Source organism: Trachypithecus francoisi, unplaced genomic scaffold (assembly GCF_009764315.1).
Source record: "Trachypithecus francoisi isolate TF-2019V2 unplaced genomic scaffold, Tfra_2.0 Lachesis_group8, whole genome shotgun sequence".
Taxonomy (NCBI): domain Eukaryota; kingdom Metazoa; phylum Chordata; class Mammalia; order Primates; family Cercopithecidae; genus Trachypithecus; species Trachypithecus francoisi.
The window spans coordinates 28779660-28798803 of record NW_022681473.1 but is presented as its reverse complement, the minus strand read 5'-3'; the positions used below and the strand labels follow the sequence as shown (position 1 = coordinate 28798803).

General features: G+C 44.0%; 1 protein-coding gene and 1 pseudogene across 1 annotated transcript in view; one reads left to right on the top strand and one right to left on the bottom strand.

Moving 5' to 3' along the window:
- Positions 1-19144, top strand: part of LDLRAD3 (low density lipoprotein receptor class A domain containing 3) — a 293157-nt gene that overhangs the window by 14411 nt on the left and 259602 nt on the right.
- On the bottom strand, positions 9388-11072 carry LOC117080235 (annotated as a pseudogene).

Genomic DNA, 19144 nt, shown 5'->3' with positions numbered 1-19144 from the left:
AGTTTGCAGTGTGTACAAAAGTTTGGCAATGAGGATACCTGTATTTGTGGCAGTATCGTTTATAGTGGTGAAACACTGGAGACTAACAAAATGCTCACTAGTAGGGGAGAATTATCGTGTCAGTATACTAAAATACTATGCAGACAGTAAGAAGGATGTTACTGACCTGTGTTTTCCAGTAAGGTGGCCACTGGCCACCTGGGGCTACTGAAATTTAAATTAGTTAAGTTTAAATAAAATGTAAAAATTCAGTTTCTCAGTCACACCCAGCCTATTTCAGATGCTCAGTAGCCCCATGTGGCTGGTGAGATTGGATAGCACAGATATTGAGCATTTCTGTTATTGCGGAAAGTTCTAGTGGACAGCGCTGCTGTAGAATAATTCTTCCATGGGAAGAAAATTCTTACGAAACAGATGATTCAGATTTGTAGTGTGTATGTGTGTGAGGTACAAATTGCCCCGCGGTGCCCAGCTCTTCATTTCTTTGTTTTTCTATGTTTGGTCCAATCTGGCTGTAGTAGTCCCCACTCACTAAAAGCTAGATATCTGGTGTCAGCCACCTCGAAGTTTGGTGTAGGTCAATTCTTGAGGGCCCTCCTTTTCCTGTAGGCTCTCTCAGGACTCCTGGGTGCCTGGTCTGATCTTTGGTGTTACAATTGCTTTTTGTTCCAAAGTCTGTTGTTGCCCAGCCTTGGACCTTCTTTTCTTCCAATTTCTTCAGTCCACCTCTTCACATCAATTAACTACCCCCTACATTTTACAGCAGTGATATTCAAGGGTTGGGGAAGAGGAAGCCACTCTTCCCCTCCCTCATTGAGATTGATGGGAGTGTTACCTAGGGGGTGGGAAAAAGGCTGAAAACCATATTACCTGAGTACACGGTAACAACCACCGTAGACCTTGATTCATGTGCACGTACGTGCGCTGCTCTCGTCTAGTTTACGGACCCTCCTGGACACTTTGCAAGAAGGTTCTGGCGGTCACTGGACCCTCCATGCCCTGCCCCTCCTAGCAGCGTTGGGCCTCCAGGTGCTCAGGCCTTGCTACAGGGGTGAACTGACACAAATCGAGATGGTGTCAGTACCGTAGTGATCCCTGTTTCTTGTTGGCTTTTTTAGCACATGATTCTGGTTGGCTTGATGGAGAAGGAACACAGTCTCCCAGCTCACACCTTTCCCCACAGCTCAGCGCAGCCGTATGCAGTGTGTGCTCTTGTTTTCTGTCTGGTCTTACTATTAATTAAGGATATGACTGTGTTTGCAGACAGTTTATCAGAGAAAGCTTCCTGTTCACTCTCTGAAACCTGGCTAGTGAATCTCCTTTTCTAGAAAAGTGTCCTCCCATCTTCAACTCCCAGAGAATTAATCTCTGACTTATTAATGGCTGCCTCTAACTTGTATTTGTTCATGTAGAACTTAACACATGATATTGCAGTTTATTTATGCTTGTTCCCTATACTTGAACGGTTATTAAGCCTAGATGATTGTAAGAGTAAGTTGGGTGCTTTAAAATATATTTTTAATTACTTTAAATTATTGAATCTTCCAAATAGCATAAAAGATCTGAGAACAGCGTAACAAACGCTAGTGTACCTGTCATGTAGATTTATCAGATTTTTAATATATGTCATTATAATTCAGGCTTCTCTTTTAAAAGAAAAATGTGGCTGGGTGCAGTGGCTCATGCCTATAATCCCAGCACTTTGGGAGGCTGAGTCTGGTGGATCACTTGAGGCCAGGAGTTTGAGACCAGCCTGGCCAACATGGTGAAACCCCATCTCTACTAAAAATACACAGAAAAAATTAGCCAGGCATGGTGGGGTGCACTTGTAGTCCCTGTAGCTACTTGGGAGGCTGAGGCATGAGAATTGCTTGAACCCAGGAAGCTGAGGTTGCAGTGAGCTAAGATCTCACCATTCTACTCCAGCTTTGGTGACAGAATGAGACTCCGTCCCCTGCCAAAAAAAGAAAAATGTATTACAGATAGAGTCAAAGACTTTGCCTCATCCCATTACTCTCTTGGCCCAGAGGTCATCACTATCCTCAAATTTGCATATATCCTTTCTGTCCGTTTTTAGTCTTTTACTACCGATGTGCATTTATATCCCTTGCATAGGATTTTAAAGTGTACATAGATGCTATCAAATGGCCTATACTTCTGCAGCTGGCTTTTTTCATTTACCTTTATAATTTTGAGTTCTGTCCCATTTATAATTTTGAGTTCTATCCACGTTGCCACATATAGATATAGTTTATTTTAGCTGCTGCAGAATATCCTATTGTATGAATATACTACGCTTTGCTCATTCATCTCTTAACAGGATATTTAGATTATTACCATGACTAGCCACACCGCAGTGAAAATTTTTGTGCATAATAGCAAGACTTTCTCTATAATAATACTCTTGAAGTAGAATCAAAGGAATTCTACTTGCACGTTTTCAACCTGAGTAGATATTGCCAACTTCTTTATAAAATGGTCTTGCCCATTTATGCTTTCATTAGTGGTTTATGAGAGCGTCTATTTCTCTCACTTTCTTCCAACGTTTGGAATTTAGGGTTTTAAATTTGTTTCTCCAAGGTGCAAGGTGGTGACTTGCTGTGTCTTGTTTTGTTTTGTTTTGTTTGTTTGTTTTTGAGACAGAGTCTCGCTCTGTCACCCAGGCTGGAGTGCAGTGGTGCGATCTCAGCTCACTGCGACCCCCGCTTCTTGGATTCAAGCAGTTCTCTGCCTCAGCCACCTGAGTAGCTGGGATTACAGGCTTGCGTTCCCATGGCTGGCTAATTTTTGTATTTTTAGTAGAAACAGAGTTTAACCATGTTGGTCAGGCTGGTCTTGAACTCCTGACCTCGTGATCCACCCACCTTGCCTCCCAAAGTGCTGGGATTACAGGCATGAGCCACCACGCCCAGCCTGCTGTGGTTTTAATTTGCCTGCCCCTGATGACTGGTCAGGGGAGTGGTGGCCTGTGGCCAGGCTTGTTCCCTCATCCCCTGTGGAGGTAGATAATGGATGGGGAATCCCAAGGCCATTCATGACAGGCAATTAAGAGGCAGTTGTTTTATTGTTGGCATGGCATGAATGTCCAGGCCCCAGCTCTGGACTGTAGGACTGGGTGATAAGGTCTCATTCTGCTGGAGATCAGAATATTTCCCAGTTGTGTGGATTCTGGTGCCCCCATGGCTCAGCATATACAAGGCAGTGAGCCTCAGCCATGTGCTTCTCCTCCCTGGAGGGTGTCTCATTCTGTGATGCTGGGACCACTCATCCAGGGTGTGCCGCTGTGAGAAGATAAGCAAAACAGTGGGGAGCCACTTTCTAGGCTTCGCTTCCAGTGGAGGTGTGGGAGAGTGATGGTTCAGAAGGCAGGTTCTTGAACCAAACAGTCTGAGGCCAGGTCCTGGCTGCGTGACCTTAGGCCAGTTACAGAGCTGCTCTGCCTCAGTGTGTTCTTTACCTGTAAAAGGAGGGTAAGGTTAATAGCAGCCTCATGGCATTCTTGGGGAGAGTAGACAAGATCATGAGTGCAGGGTGCTTAGTCCATGCTGGCATTTCAGGAGCACTCACCACATGCTTACCAATCCATGCTGAGACTAGGGTTGAGGGCTGGGAGTGTCAATTTATCTCAAATCCCCAATGCCTAGCCCAGTGCTGGCACTGACTGGGAACTCAGTAAATGCTTGTTGAATGAATGAATGAGTTTCTACTTAGTGACTTCTTGGTTGTGCTTTGGTTTGTGCAGCAGACTATGTAAAGCTTTTGCATTTTACTCTAAGAGCAGTGAGAATGTTAAATTTTTTTTAAATGTTAAATTTTTGTGAGTACAGAGTAGGTGCATATTTATGGGGTACATAAAATGTTTTTCTACAGGCATGCAATGTTTCATAATCACATCATGGAGAATGGGGTATCCATTCCCTCAAGCATTTATCCTTTGTGTTATAAACAATCCAATTATACTCTTTTAGTTATTTTAAAATGCACAATGAGGATATTTTAAACCAGGGATGACTGTGATCCTGTTTGTTGTCTTAAAACAGAGATGAGGACTCTTGATCCTCCTGAAAATTTTTTTTTTTTTTTTTTTTTTTGAGACGGAGTCTCGCTCTGTCGCCCGGCCTGTAGTGCAGTGGCCGGATCTCAGCTCACTGCAAGCTCCGCCTCCCGGGTTTACCGCCATTCTCCTGCCTCAACCTCCCGAGTAGCTGGGACTACAGGCGCCCGCCACCTCGCCCGGCTATTTTTTTCTATTTTTTAGTAGAGACGGGGTTTCACAGTGTTAGCCAGGATGGTCTCGATCTCCTGACCTCGTGATCCGCCCGTCTCGGCCTCCCAAAGTGCTGGGATTACAGGCTTGAGCCACCGCGCCCGGCCTGATCCTCCTGAAAATTTTAATCCTGAAATTTCTGGTCACCAATCATGAACTTGAAATTAGACTTTTGTGACTCCTTATTTTCACATTTTCACTTTAAAAAAATGATTTGCATTTTTTCCCCCTCCTTGAAATGTTCTTCCCTCTGTCTTCTTGGTCTTTTTGAAATGCATTTAAATAGTCTTTTTCCTTTTTTGTTGACTCTAAAATCCTCACGATTTTGGAGTTTGAACTTGAGCTTGTCTCCAAGGTCTAGAGGTATTCTCTTTCGTGACTTAGGACATAAGCGCAGGGTCGGTGCTAAGTGAGATTCTGGAAGCAGAGTCTTTAGAATTCCAGGTATATTTTAGTTTTGCTGCTAGTTCAAACGCCTCATCTCAGTCTCATTTTGCCTCTACAGAAAGTACCTTTTTCTTCCTAAATTTTGGGTTGAAGAGGGTATACCCACCCTCTGGGGCCATCATCAGGACTAAGTGGCTGATGATCATTTTCCATATGTTGGTTCCACACTGACTTCAAAAGGGTATGAACAGCTTGCGTCTGGGAGGCTCATTAAGTTTCCTGGGCTCTCTGGACCACCTCCAGTTTAATGAGTTCGTACAGTGGACTAAAGAGCCTCGAAGATTATGAAATAGAAATGCCCTTTCTCTAAGTATATTTAGGGGAGGACACACTGACTGTTCCCTTTCCTGTTTAAATGCGTTTTATTTATTTGCGAGATGGAAGAGGAAAGCAGAATGAAAAGAAATTAAAATCTCTGTAGACTTGAGCTATTTGCATACTTAGGACACCACGACAAGGACATTTAGTGGATTCAGAACCCAACGTGGGTGGGGAACAAAACGGAGGGTAAAAAGACTGGCTTTGCAAAATAAATAACAGTGTCACTTGGAAATGGTGATCTCAGTGAAGATATGGAAATAATGTGGTAAATACTAAACCAGAAGTAGACATACCAGAAGAAGACATAATCAAAACAACACAGAGATCAGAAGTACAGAGATGTAGATGTTAATGCGAGAACAAAATAGAGTTATATGGTGACAGTGAGTCACAGCTGTGGAGGGAGGAAGGCCAGGCGACAAGGATGATGGATTTAAATGCCATTGGATTAAATTTTTAATGACCGTCCACTTGCGTTGCCTGAGATTTTGGGATGAACGCATTTATGTCTGTGCGTGTATATGAAACCAACCAACAGTCCCATAGTTAGTTTTTTTGGGTAAATATAGAAATTGACCCTTCTGATCTTAAAGCTTGAAACTTACATTTTTAAAATATGAGTTCCTTCCTCAGGAAATGATCTTCAGGTCTCTTAAAAAAACAAAAGTATCAAAGAACTGAAATTTACCAGATCACCACATTCCCACAGTTAGATGTCAGAACCCCTCATTCATCAGGATTGCTTCCTTGCCCCTCCCAGTTCTGTTTTTTTTTTTTTTTTTTTTAACACATTGTTACATTTCTTCCCTAAAACCTCTAGTTTTAGTTATTCAGGGAGATTGATTTGAGACTGAGTCTCCTCGGCTTTAGCACCCGATTAAAGCCTTCTTCCTTGGCAATCATCATCATCTCAGTCATTGACTTTCTTTGCAGAAAGCAGCAGGACCTAGACCCAACTTGTGGTATTTCCGTAATGTATATACCCACATATAAACATTGCTGTTCTTTGTCCTAGGAAGAACTTCAACATTGGCCATAAGAAGTCTCCACTCTGTATGTGCTTACCATCTATTTTTAAATGACCTGTTTGGTATTATTGTCACTGGCTTTTTAAAACGATTGCTTATTGTTCACTTACTTTTAAAACAATATAGTAGGTGTGGTTGGATGTGCAGAACTTTCCCCTGACCTTAAGTAGTTAAGAATTTATGAAGGAAGGGGAAACGTGCATGTAAGTCTCTGAGTAAGGTGTTGTATAGTAATGTGGTGAGTGGCAAAAGAGTGATATAGACCTAATGTTGCTGGAGTTAGAGGAGGTCCCCATTTCTTCCAGCCATGATGAATAAACAAGGATTGGGAAGGCAGTCCTTGATGTGATGGAATACTAGGATGGCATGGGCTGGGTCCCAGAGGTGAGAAACTATACAATGTATTTGGGAAGCCATACGTATTATAAGTTTGCTGGAGTCTTGAGCAATGGAAGATAAAACTAGAAAGAGGGCATTGTCTACTAGGAACATTCCTACTACTAACCATGTTCCCAATTATTTGGTGCTTACTGTGTCCCAGGCACCGGGGAAAGTGCTTTACCCACTAGATTTTTTTGAATCCCCTCAAGATCACTATGAGGTCAAGACTGTCGTGATCATGATTTGACCCAGTAGGAGACCGAGGTTCAGAAAAATTGAACAACTTGCTGGGACTTGGGTGAGAGCGAGGCTGTGAGTCCTGGGCTTTTCCAGCTCCACAGTCTTGCTTGCTGAATGGGGTGGTGATGAGGCCACAGAGACCCAGCTGAGGGCTCGGGGTTTGGACTTTGGGACATAGGCACTGGAAGCATTTCCCCTTGCTCAGGGCTCTGTTTGGAAAGCCTGGAGTTAGCCTCTACTTTGGAGGTTGTGGTCTGAGTGTAACCAGGGCCTGGTCTAGGCTGCCGGATGCAGCCTAGAGGGAAGAAAGCCCAGATTTGGACACCACTGAGGGAGTGGTTTCACTTGAATGGTGAGAGTAGAAGCTGGGTTTGTAAATTAGGTTTGGGGCTGGGTGTGGTGGCTCATGCCTGTAATACTAGCACTTGGGGAGGCTGAGGTGGGAGGATCACTTGAGCCCTGGAGTTCAAGACCAGCTTGGGCAACATGGTGAAACCCTTTCTCTACAAAAAATACAAAAATTAGGTGGGTGTGCTGGTGCACAACTGTAGTGCCAGCTACTCAGAAACTTGAGGTAGGAAGATAAGTTGAACCCAGGAAGTTGAGGCTGCAGTGAGCTGTGATTATGCCACTACACTTCAACCTGGGCAAGAGAGCAAGACTCTTGTCTCAAAAAAAAAAAAAAAAAAAAAAGTGTTGAGTTGAGCTGGGGCGGAAGTAGAGGCAGCCACTGAAACTGATTAGTATAATAACCACAATTCCCAGGCTTAGATATTATGGACCAGCAAAATAATGAAAAAAAAAACAACAACAAAAGCTTGGGCTCCTGATGTTGAGTCACCCGCTTTTATTTGATCAGATGAGAGCAATGAAAACAAAATCACTCTCTGATTATCCCATCATTATTTTATGAAATAAATTATGTTTTAACACAAAAATGTTGCAATGGCTCATCAGAATAAAGGATGGTACTGTAAGTGGAATAAGTTCAATTCTAAGAAGAGCTAGCTACAATTGTGCCTTCATTTTCTACTTTTCTTGCTAACCAGTGAACCCTTTGTCATGGACCAGGGTGTTCTTTAACATACATTTGGGAACTGCTGCTAGAGACTGTTCTATTCAGAGGCTTGACTGGGAGGGAGCAGGCTCCAAGGTTGTGGCTGGGGGCCATGGGAGGGTGTAAGTAATTTGTTTTCAGGTATGTCGGTATTTAGGATTTCAGGAAGGGTTTTCTAAAGCAGGGAGACCTCACTGTGTGCCGAGAAACTGGGGAGGCCTTTGTGAAGATAGGAATGGGTAAAAAATTCTGGAGAGAGGAGGGAGGAAGCCAAAACGAGATGGAGGAATAACATTTATTTAGCATCTGCCAGGCGTGCCTTCGGAGAGAGGTCTGTCTCATTTAATGCTCATAAATAGTCTTTGTGGTCAGAGACACACTGTTTTTTTTAAAGAATAGTGTGAGGGTTTATTCAATTTAAAAAATTCGCTTTTTGAAATCAGAGGAAAAGAAGAAAATCCAACAGTAAAAAAGCCATTAATCATTAACAGGTTTCATTCATTAAGATGACATAAACAATTTATCAGATACCTTTATGACCAACATTATTTTATAGCAGATCCTGACCGTTATTAACTTTTGGATCTGTGAAGCTGGGCTCTGCTGCCAAGGCATGTTACTACTGACCTACTGAATTCTCTTACCCTTTTATCACGTAAAATGTTCTCTAATGTAAATTTTTCATTCTTTGTTAGTGACGTATGACGGAGAAGGGTACTCTACCTGTAATTTGTCTTTGGACAAGAAAAAATGCTATATTTAAAAATGTAGGCCAGGTGCAGTGGCTCACGCCTGTAATCCCAGGACTTTGGGAGGCTGAGGTGGGTGGGTTAGACGTCAGGAGTTTGAGACCAGCCTGGCCAATATGGTGAAACCCCATCTCTACTAAAAATACAAAAGTTAGCCGGGTGTGGTGGTACGCACCTGTAGTCCCAGCTACTCGGGAGACTGAGGCAGAAGAATTGCTTGAACCCGGGAGGTGAAGGTTGCAGTGAGCCGAGATTGTACCACTGCACTCCAGCCTGGGTGACGGAGTGAGACTCCGTCCCCCACCCCCCCCCCAAAAAAAATGCAGTATTCTTTTCCTTTAAAAATGTGTACATAAAAATGATTTGGATAAAGTATGGTGAAATAATAGGAAACAAGACCAAATTCTGATAAAATCAAGGGAAATTGGTGAGGCTTGGAACATCACACCAGTCAGAATGTGGCCACAAGAGGGACAGGGCAAGTAGATGGAGAACAGCCATGTCAAGTTTTCCTTGAACCTTCTCCGTCCAGCATTTTTGTTCTGCAAGTTAACAACCAGCTCAAAGATGTCCAAGTTATATACGGTCTTACTTTTACCCACTTCATGTAATGGTGAAACCATTTATTTCGTAAATGCAATATCAGAAAGGGTATATATATTAGGAGACCCACTTCCACAAAGGGGCTGGGAACTCTTTTTCAGGAATAGCCTCGTATAACCTAGGAAGTACTGTGGAATTCCAGGCACATTTTCTTGTAAACTGTTACTTGAATTCAAAACCAAATTCCATTCCTTTCTACATACAGTGAGTCCCTGGGATCCTTGGTGGGGAGTCTACAACAGCAACCTTCTAATCCATAAGGCCAAGCCAAGGACTGTTTCCCTTTTTCTTCCTTTAGTTCAGAGGCTCATGCTGTCCCGAGGTAAAGCCTGAAGACCTTGCACTCTTTCCTCCTACCAGGCATTTGGTGTTTCCTGACCCCGTGTGGTCCCGGAGACCCCAGGGTCACCATGATGGAAATCTTCCTGCAGGGACTGGGCCTGTTGGGTTTCTCTTAGTTCCCTTTCCAGTGCAGCTGTCTTGGACTTTTCCAAATTCAGCTGCTGCTAGAGCTCTTCTGCTTTCCCCAGGAGGGCCAGGGCCAGTTTCTGAACAGAGCTGCTGCGGAAGGTCTCTCTCCTGGATCAGGGTGGATCATGTGCTTGAGCAGACTGTGAAAGTCTTCTGAGAGCTCCTGAGGAATGTGTGGGAAGTTACTCTCATGGTTATGGTGCCGTGCAGCACTGTTGATGGGTAATGTCCCTGCTCCTTCAACCATTGCAGTGATTAATCCCAAGGCAAATAGGTCTACTTTGGGAAGGTACTAATCATCTTCTTGCAAAATCTCATTTGCCAGGAAGCAACTATCTCCTCCTTTCACTTTGAGTTTGCTTAGTGATGTCACATGGCCTAGGTTACCAATTTTGTATATCACACGGGCAGAGAGAAACTAATCAGCTTCATTTTCAACTTCTGTGACTCCAGAGGAGTCACTTCGCATCTGGTGACAAAGGAAGGTCTTAGTAGGTTTGATGTCCGGGTGCACCATGCCAGAATTCAAGGGAAATCTGTAGAAGGATGTCTTTGAGTTTTGGCTCTTGGAAATGATTGGTAGACTTAGTGTTTTCAGATATAGCAGCCTGCAAGCTCTTGCCATTGCAGTACTCATTCTGAATGATCATATGGTCATCTTCTGCCCGTGAGGAGTAGCATTGTACCAGGTGGGGTGATGTCCAAACACTGCATGAGCATAAACTTCACTCAAAGCCAAATTCTCGGGTGAAATCCTGCAAAAGTTTTCATATAGTGTTTTACTGCATGAACACTTCTATCCAGGCTTTTAATGCACTTGTAGACCGTACCAAATTCTCCAACCCCAATTTTTTCTACCTCTGAACATTCTTTCTTATAGCAGGAAGCCATGTTGGTTTCTCATAGAACGCATGTCTCAGCAGGCAGCCCTTGTTCTTCCTTGCCTTCCTCTGGACCAGCTTCCTCAAGATCATCTCGAATTTTCCTCTTGACACTGGATTGAAGGAATAATTTCCTTTAGGACTTTGGAGTGAAGGGATTAGTATTGACCAGAGCCAGTGAGGTAATCTCATCTTTGGGAGGAGTAGATGTGAGCGTCAAATGCTTAGAGCCTCTGGAGGGAAGCTTCGCCATTGGAGAAATAACCTCTGGCTCAGCAGGCTTTTGGGAGTAGAGGGGCTGGCACCATGTGGCAGCTTGCTCCTGTTGCCTGGTTGGCCTGGTGTCTCAGGACATTTGAGAAGGTATGACTCTGGAGTCCTCAAAATCTGATCTGCATTTTCTTTGTCTTTTTCCCGAGGTGTGCTGAGTTCATGCATGTTACTGAGAGGAGCCCTGGGCAATGTAAGCGTTGTCTCTGAATCCTGCACTTCACTCTTCTCTGGGGTCTGGCTCTGGGCCTCCCTGCTTCCTTGTGCTTTCTTTTGCCCTTCGTTCTGAGTCTCTTCTTCACAACAGGAAAAGCTTAATTTCTGCCTCAGTTCTTTGTTAGTATTTCTGTCATCCATCTCAGCCAAAGAGCTTTATAACACAGGTAAGATCTATTGCAAGAGAACACCGTGATTCTGCAGAAAGAGGAGAAAATTATTTAACCTGGCAGGTTTCACAACTCTAGCCTGCCTTTCCCTCCACCAGCTAACAGCTAGCTGTTTCAGATGGTTAAATTCCTCACGTGCGGCCTCGTCATTTGGTAACTGGCAGATGGGACTCTGTTGTCTACAGATCTGTTTACGAACAGTCCTTTCCTAAGTGCATATGGTGTGCGTACCAAGTCCCCGGCTCAGAGTCACGATTCTATACACAGGTTCCAGCCGTGGAATCCACATGCCTTAGACTGGGGGCCACTTCCCCCTCAGGACACCGAAGCTCAGAGAGAGGAAAGAAATCCCTGATATTCCAGATGCAGCCAGGATTTGAACCCAAGCCTCTGTCTTCTCAGTCGAGGTCCTTCTCACTTCATGTCCATGGAGGCTTCTCTGCTCACATCGGTGTGAACCCCAAGGGGCTTTCCCTGGAAGCTCATAATAGAATCTTTGAACAGCTGCCCAAGAACAGATTTCAGATTTTTAGCCATTTTCCTCTTTTAATGGAAGCTCTGACTGACTAGTTGGTTAATGGGTCCCAGGTTCTCCCAAGTCACTTAACTTCCTAATTTTCAAGCATTATCCATGGAGAAAATCCACTCTGCAGAAGCTTATGACTTAATGAGCTCAGTCAAAGTCAATCTGAAGTTGCGGGTAGCAGCTTTGATCATTGTGATAGGCGTTTTGGTTTCCACCGAGCAGGGAATGGGAAAAAGCTTTGCCCATGATTTATGAATCACTTCCTTGGCTGAGCTGTCTCGCCTGACTCTCCTGGGAAGCCCCAGCGTTGAGGTTGCTCAGGATTCAACCTCAGCACCGGCTTTAGGTGTCCATAGGCCCTGTGTTGCCTTGTTTCTGGAAGGCTTTGCTGAGCTGGAATGCAGCCAGATGTTGGAACCAGGGGTGTACACCTTGAGCAAACTCCTCTCTGCTTTCAAGCAGCCCTAGAGGCCCCTTATTGGCAGAACCAGCTCCTCCAGGGAAGAGGCGTGTGGGACCCATGTGCGTACATGGAGTTTTTTTCAGAGATCCACCGATAAAATATTTACATCAGTGACTTGGTACCAAGTCCTGCTTTGTTTATTTTAAAGTCTTAATACAGCATTAGCCATGAGGATACCGGCTTGTTTGCTTTTGGTTTCTTGCTTGTGGTTTTTGTTTTTATGAGGAGCAAAGAAGCTAGGCCTGATCTGGGAAAGTAGCCTGCTGTGTATTAGCCACACACTGGAACAGAAAAACCGTTCTGTGTGGAGTGCTTGCTGTGTGCCCCGGGTACTGTCCTTAGTGCTTTTAGGTCATTATTTCTTTAATCCTCTCACAATCATCCAGGTAAGTGTCGCAGGTTAAATTGTGTCCCCTGAAAAGATGCACTGAAGCCCTAAACCCTGGTACTTGTGAATGCCATCCAGTTTGCAAATGGCGTCTTGACGTATGTAATTCGTTAAGACACACTTCTGTTGGACAGGGGTGGGTCCTCATTCCCATGACTGGTGTCTTTGTAGTAAGAGGGGGCACACGGTCACTCACAGAGGGAAGATGGCCTTGTGAAGACAGAGGCAGACATTGGAGCATGTAGGTGCAAGGCCAAGGTGCGGAATGCCAAGGATTGCCAACAACCTCCCTCCAGAAGCCAGGCAAGGAAGGATTCCGCCCTGGAGTTTTCAGAGGAAGCATGGCCCTGCCAACACCTTGAACTCCTAGCCTCTAGAATTGTGAAATAACATATTTTTGTTGTTTTAAGCCACTCAGTTCATGGTGATTAATTATGGCAGCCCTTGGAATTAGTATAGTTAGAATTACGTAGAAGAATATTAACCCCATTTTAAAGATGAGCACATCAAGGCTCAGAGGTGTTAAGCATCTTGCCCCAGGTCACTCAGTTCATAAGTGGAGACAGACAAATCAGGTCTTGCATAATGCTGCTGCCAAGTCCATGCATTCGTTTTCACTGTGGAGCCAGCAAGGTGATAACTTTCAAATGCTGGATATCTAGGACACCTTAATGAGCAGTTTAGTCTCAAAAGGAGGTCGCCCAGTCGCGGTTTAGATCTGCTTCTAATCCTGGATTCTAAGATTCGGTGATTGACTCTGGGGGAACCTTTACTTTTACAGAGAGGATACAGGCCTGGTATTTTCTGTCCAGGGGATCTAAATGTGGGGTGGAGTGATGCCATCTCTCCCTGCTCTTCAGCTAGGCCTGTGGGTCATCAAGGACCCAGCCTGTTCTGCAGAGAGTTTAGACAGTTTGCCCAAAGTCCATCTGTAGTTGGAAGAAGCATGACTGGAAGGGAGATAATGAAAGGGTGCCATTTCTTCCTGATCTCTCTTAATTCTGTCTGTACCCTTACCCCCATCTGAACCCCCACCCCTCCCTACACTTGCTCTCCATTTGGGGGAGAGAGTAGTGGCAGGGGTCATGTTTTGGAAAGGGTATTATTTCAAGGGTATTGGAACCCCTGTGAAAAATTTTATTGAGGGGAGTGACATGACCTGTTGGATACTGTGATGGGCTGACTTGCGTCCCCAAAACTCATATGTTGATCCCTGACCCTCAGTACTTCAGAAGGCGACTGTATTTGGAGACAGGGTCTTTAAAGAAGTAATGAAGTTACCTGTTAGGTAGGCTGTTAGAATAGGCTCTAGCCCAGTTTGATGTATGTCCTTGTAAGAGGAGGAGTTTTAGACACACAGAGAAACACCAGGCATGCACATGCGCAGGGGAAGGACCATGTACAGACACAGTGAGAAGGTGGCCATCTGCAAACCAAGGAGACTTCTTGAGAAGCCACACCTGCTGACTCCTTGAACTTGGACTTCCAGCCTCCAGAACTACGTCTGTCATTCAAACCCCTCAGTCAGTGGCATCATGTGATGGCAGTCCCAGGGAACAATTACAGCACCAAAAAGATGAATTGAGCCTCAGGGCGGGGAATGGATGGGGGAGTGATATTGTGGGTATTCAGAATAGCTGGGAACTCACAGGAAAGAGAGGAAGGTGGTGTGTACCAGGGAGATCTACAGAGGTGGGAGGAAGGGGACAGATTACAGAACTGTGTAGGAGCCTTAAAACTGATTATTGGGGTGGGGAAGGTGTGGTGGAAAGAATCTAGGAAGATCCCGGTATTCTATCTGAATGGATGGTGGCTCCATTCACTGGTTTATGGGAACACTGAAGGAGCTGCTGTTGTGGGGGAGGAGTCCCAGTTGTCAGTGAGATGTCCTCTGGCAACTGATTTTTGTATCTGGAGCTCAAACGAGATCTGGGCAGGGATGCAGATTTGGAAAGCATTGGCATCTAGATGACCACTCAGCTGTGGGTACCAATGAGGAGAAGGAGATGAGAACTTGTTAAGCACAAAACTCTGTGAAACCCCAGAGTTTCACAGAAAACCCAATTTTGCAGAAACCAGCTCTTAAGGGAAGGCACCAGCGTAGGAAAATAAGAAGGGGAATCACCAGACCACTGTGCTGAGAAACTGAGGGAAAGACTGTTTCAGGATGGCAGTTCAAGACACGGACCAGGGTAGAGACAAAGATTTAGGAGTTATCGGCATGGAGATGTTGGGGGTGTTCATCAGTGAGAATCTTAAATGGGGAAGAGCAGAGGACCAGAGAAACCACAATAGCTTAAACTTTTTTTTTTAATCATTTGTTTTCAATTGGTAATAGATATAATGGTATACAATTTGAAAGAGAATTTCTCACCCCTCAGCCTCACTGCAGTTTACCAGTTCTCCAGGCCAGAGGAAACCAGCCCTCAGATTCTTGTGTGCTACTTCAGAGGTAGCTGTTTACATGCAAGAAAGTATATATGTAGGTATGTCTGAACAGATAGATAGTCTGAATTTAATTTCTTTGCAGAAACTGTAGCATACCATGCATCCTATTCTACAAATTGTATGTATTTATTGATTTGAATTTTATTGTTTGAAAAAGAAGTGCAACCATATGGTTCAACATTTAAAAGGTATAAAAGAGGCCAGGCGTGGTGGCTCACGCCTGTAATCCTAGCACTTTGGGAGGCTGAGTCAGAGGGACTGCTTGAGCTCAGGAGTTCAAAACCAGCCTGGGGAACATGGTGAAACCCCGTCTCTACTGAAAATACAGAAAATTAGCCAGGAGTGGTGGTGTGCGCCTGTAATCCCAGCTACTTGAGAGGCTGAAACAGGAGAATCACTTGAACCCAGGAGGCGGAGGTTGCAGTGAGCCGAGATTGCACCATTGCACTCCAGCCTGGGCAACAGAGTGAGACTCTGTCTCAAAAAAAAAAAATAAATAAATAAAAATAAAATAAAATAAATAAAAGAGCATGTAAAAGCTGTCCTTTTGACCTGACCCCAGCCGCCCTGGTCTCCTCCCTGGATGCACCTCAGTTTTGTTTTGCTTTGATTATTGTTGTTGGTGTTTACTTAATATATTTCAGAGATCTCTCTTTCTGAATGGAAAGAGATTCCTTGTTCTGTGTGTATGGTTCATGGTATTCTGTTACGTGGATGCACTATAAATTATTTCATTATAAGCTCCTATTGGTAGACAGGTTGATTCACATCTTTGCTGTGACAAACAATGTTACATTGGATAGTCTTATACATATGTCATTCTAAATACCTGTAGAAATGGAATTGTTGAGTTGAAGAGTCAAGTGCATTTGTAGGTTTTCTTTTTCCTTTTTTGAGATGGAGTCTTACTTTGTCTCCCAGGCTGGAGTGCGGTGGTGTGTGGCATGATCTCCGCTCACTGTAACCTCAGCCTCCTGGGTTCAAGCTGGGACTACAGGTGCACGCCACCACACCTGGCTAATTTTTGTATTTTTTTTTTTTTTTTAGTAGAAATGAGGTTTCACCATGTTGCCCAGACTGGTCTCCAACTCCTGACCTTAGATGATATGCCCACCTCGGCCTTCCAGATTGCTGGGGTTACAGGTGTGAGTTACCATGCCCAGCCACGTTTGTAGCTTTTATAGTTACTGCCTTGATGTCCTCTAGAAAGGCTGCATCACTATACTCCCCACCTGAATGAGGGTGCCATTTTCCCCACTGCATTTCAATCAAGTGTGTTATCACACATTTTGATCCTGGTCAGTGTTTCATTGTGTTTCTCACTCTTATAATGAGGAAACATCTTTCCACAAGTATAAGAACCATGTGTAGTTTCATTTCTGTAAACTGTTTATATCCTTTGCTTTTTTTTTTCCTATTGAGTAATCCTTTTCTTACTGTTTTGTAGGAACTACTTATATATTACAGAAATTAGCCCTCTGTGATACAAGTTGCAGATATATTTTCTCTGTTAATCAGATTTATTAGTCTTTTCTTTCATAGTTTTTGGACTTTCACTTAGGAAGGCCTTCCTCATTCCGAAATTACATATTAAAAGCATGTTTTCTCTTTTGATGTATTTTTCATATTTAAATCTTCCCTTAACCTGGAATTTACGTTGATATCATGTGAGAGTGAGGGATCCAGCTTTTTTTTTTTCCCCCCAGGGGCTTCCAGTTGTTCTCGTCATTTATTGAATAATCGTTGTTGCTCACTGACTTGACCTCTGTTCATTTTCTGTTGCTGTATAACAATATTATCACAAACTCCATGTTTTAACACAGTACATACTTATTATTTCACAGTTTCTGTGGGCCAGGAGCCTGGAATATAGCTTAACTGGACTCTCTGAAAGCCTAGAATCAAAGTGTCAGCTGAAGCTGCAGTCTTATCTGAGACTTGACTGGGGAAGGACTCAATTCTAAGCTCATGAGGTTATTAGCAAAATTCATTTCCTTGCAGACAGCCAGATTAAAGGCCTCATTTTCTTGCTGGCTGTTGACTGGAGGCCAGTCTCAGTTTCTTGTCTTGTGGATCCTCCATATAGCCTCTTGTTTCATCAAGTCAGCAAGAAAGAGAAGGACTCTAGCATGATGGGAGCCGTAATACACACATCTGATCACCTTCCATTTATGGATTAGAAGGAAGTTACAAGTCCTGTCCATATTCAGGGGAAGAGGATCACACAAGGGCACGATGCCAAGAGGTGAAGACGATGGTGGGACCTTAAGAGTCCACCTGCCATCCTAGGTTTATTTTACTTTAAATTTCTGTGTGTATATACCTGCTTCTGTGACCCCACCAACTTTTAAGGAGTGAAGCCAGCTGCGAGAAGTAAATGCAGTGGGGCTGAGCTCATCTTTCCCGATTCCCTGCTTAGGTGTAGAGCCTAACTAACTCTGTCCAGTTGCAGACTTCATTTCATAAGACCCTTTGGCAGCTCTTCACTGGTTGAACTTGATGCACATGTTGTCTGCTGACTTCATGTCCACACTCCATGTCTCCAGGCTGTGATAACCTAGGAACTGTTTGGGTATAGGAGAAGCTTACTACCTGTTACCATACATTTGGCCCTGAAATTCTGTATTTTATTAGGGATTATGTTCATATTGTTAAATATTACTTTTCTGGCCACACCACTGCCTCTTGGTGAAATCAAGTGTGCCGTTGGAACTTGAAAATGTTATCCTAGTAGAATGCAATAATAGCAAAGCTGTGGAGTGTTTGAGATGCTGATGGATTAGTGCCAGTCTCTCTCCCTGAAGAACAAGAGTATGCAGAACAGGCATCTGGAAGAAAGATGGAAATTCTGGCAGCTATGTTCTCTGCATTTGTGTTTTCCCCACATTTCCTGAAGTCAATTTTGTTACCTACAATTCCTGGCCAAAATAATGGTTCCATTTCCTTTCCCAAAAGTCATTATAGATTGATTGACCTGTAAGGGGGTAGAGAACTCAGACTCTAATTAAAAGATGATGGGTTAAAGAAAGTTAAAAAACAAAAAGCAATAACAGTATAGGCACTGGAGTGCAGCTGGTGTAATCTTTGGCACTGAGCTTTGTAGGACAGAGAGGTATAGGATGATGCCGTGATTTATGAGAGAAGGCTGGAGAATGGAACCTTCAAATGGGCTGAGCCAGAGAGCTGGCCAGGAAGAGGAGGGAGCACTAGGGTTTTTGTTTTGTTTTGTTTTGTCTTTTTGGTTTTCTTTTTTTAGTGGAAGGGTGTGAAGTCAAAAAGAGTTGTCAGTTGTGTTTTGATGTGCCAATGGTGATAGAGACTTCTGAGAGCAGGTGAGTAGAGCATTGCGTGTGCAGGCTCAGGAGAATGTTCATATAGAAGATACCTTGGGCAGGTTGGGGAATCAGTTGAAGAGAGGGACCCTTTTTGATATCAGGTAAGGGGAGTTGGGCTGGTGAGGGGTGGAGGGCTCTCATTTTCCTAGGAGTGTAGGGTGCTGAAAGGAAGGATAGGGCCTAGTTCCTGAAGCAGAAATGGGATGATCTCAGAGTTGGAGACCACATGGATGGGGTGGGGTGATGTTGGCAGGAAACCTGCCTAGTAATTCTTTAAACTTGTTGCAAGTGAATGGCATCATGGCAGAATTTGGACTTGAAAGTGTACACAGTTAGATCCTTATGTCCCTTTGTAATTGAGAAAGGCATAGTTGTAGGGATTAGTTCTGTCAGCTCTTGTGACATGCGGAGGGTTCATATCTTGGTGAGAAAGGAGGGTAGTAGGCAATATGTGACTTACAGATGTTGGAGCTGGTAAGTTTCTCCCCAAAACAGGTGATGAGAGCTGACCAGGTGGCCTCCGAAGGAGATCGTGTAGAGGAGAGATATGGGGGCCCAGGGACAATGGATGAGGGATGCCTTCTGGAAACACAGACATAGACACAGTCAGGAATAGGATGCTGGTATTTCCTGTGTACACTCATTTCCTCTCCTCCTGGGACAGTGCATGAATTCGACTTCATTCATCATGCAACTTACTATGTTCCAGGCATCGTGTTAGGCACTGGGTGGTACTGAGTTGAATAACACAAAGTCTCTTCTCCAGAAGCTTAGTCTGGTGGGGGTGGGGAAGGACACTATGAGGTGTCTGAGATGATGTTGGAATGAATGAGTCTTCCATTTTCAGAAGAGTCTGTTTTAGTTGAATTTTATTATATGGCAA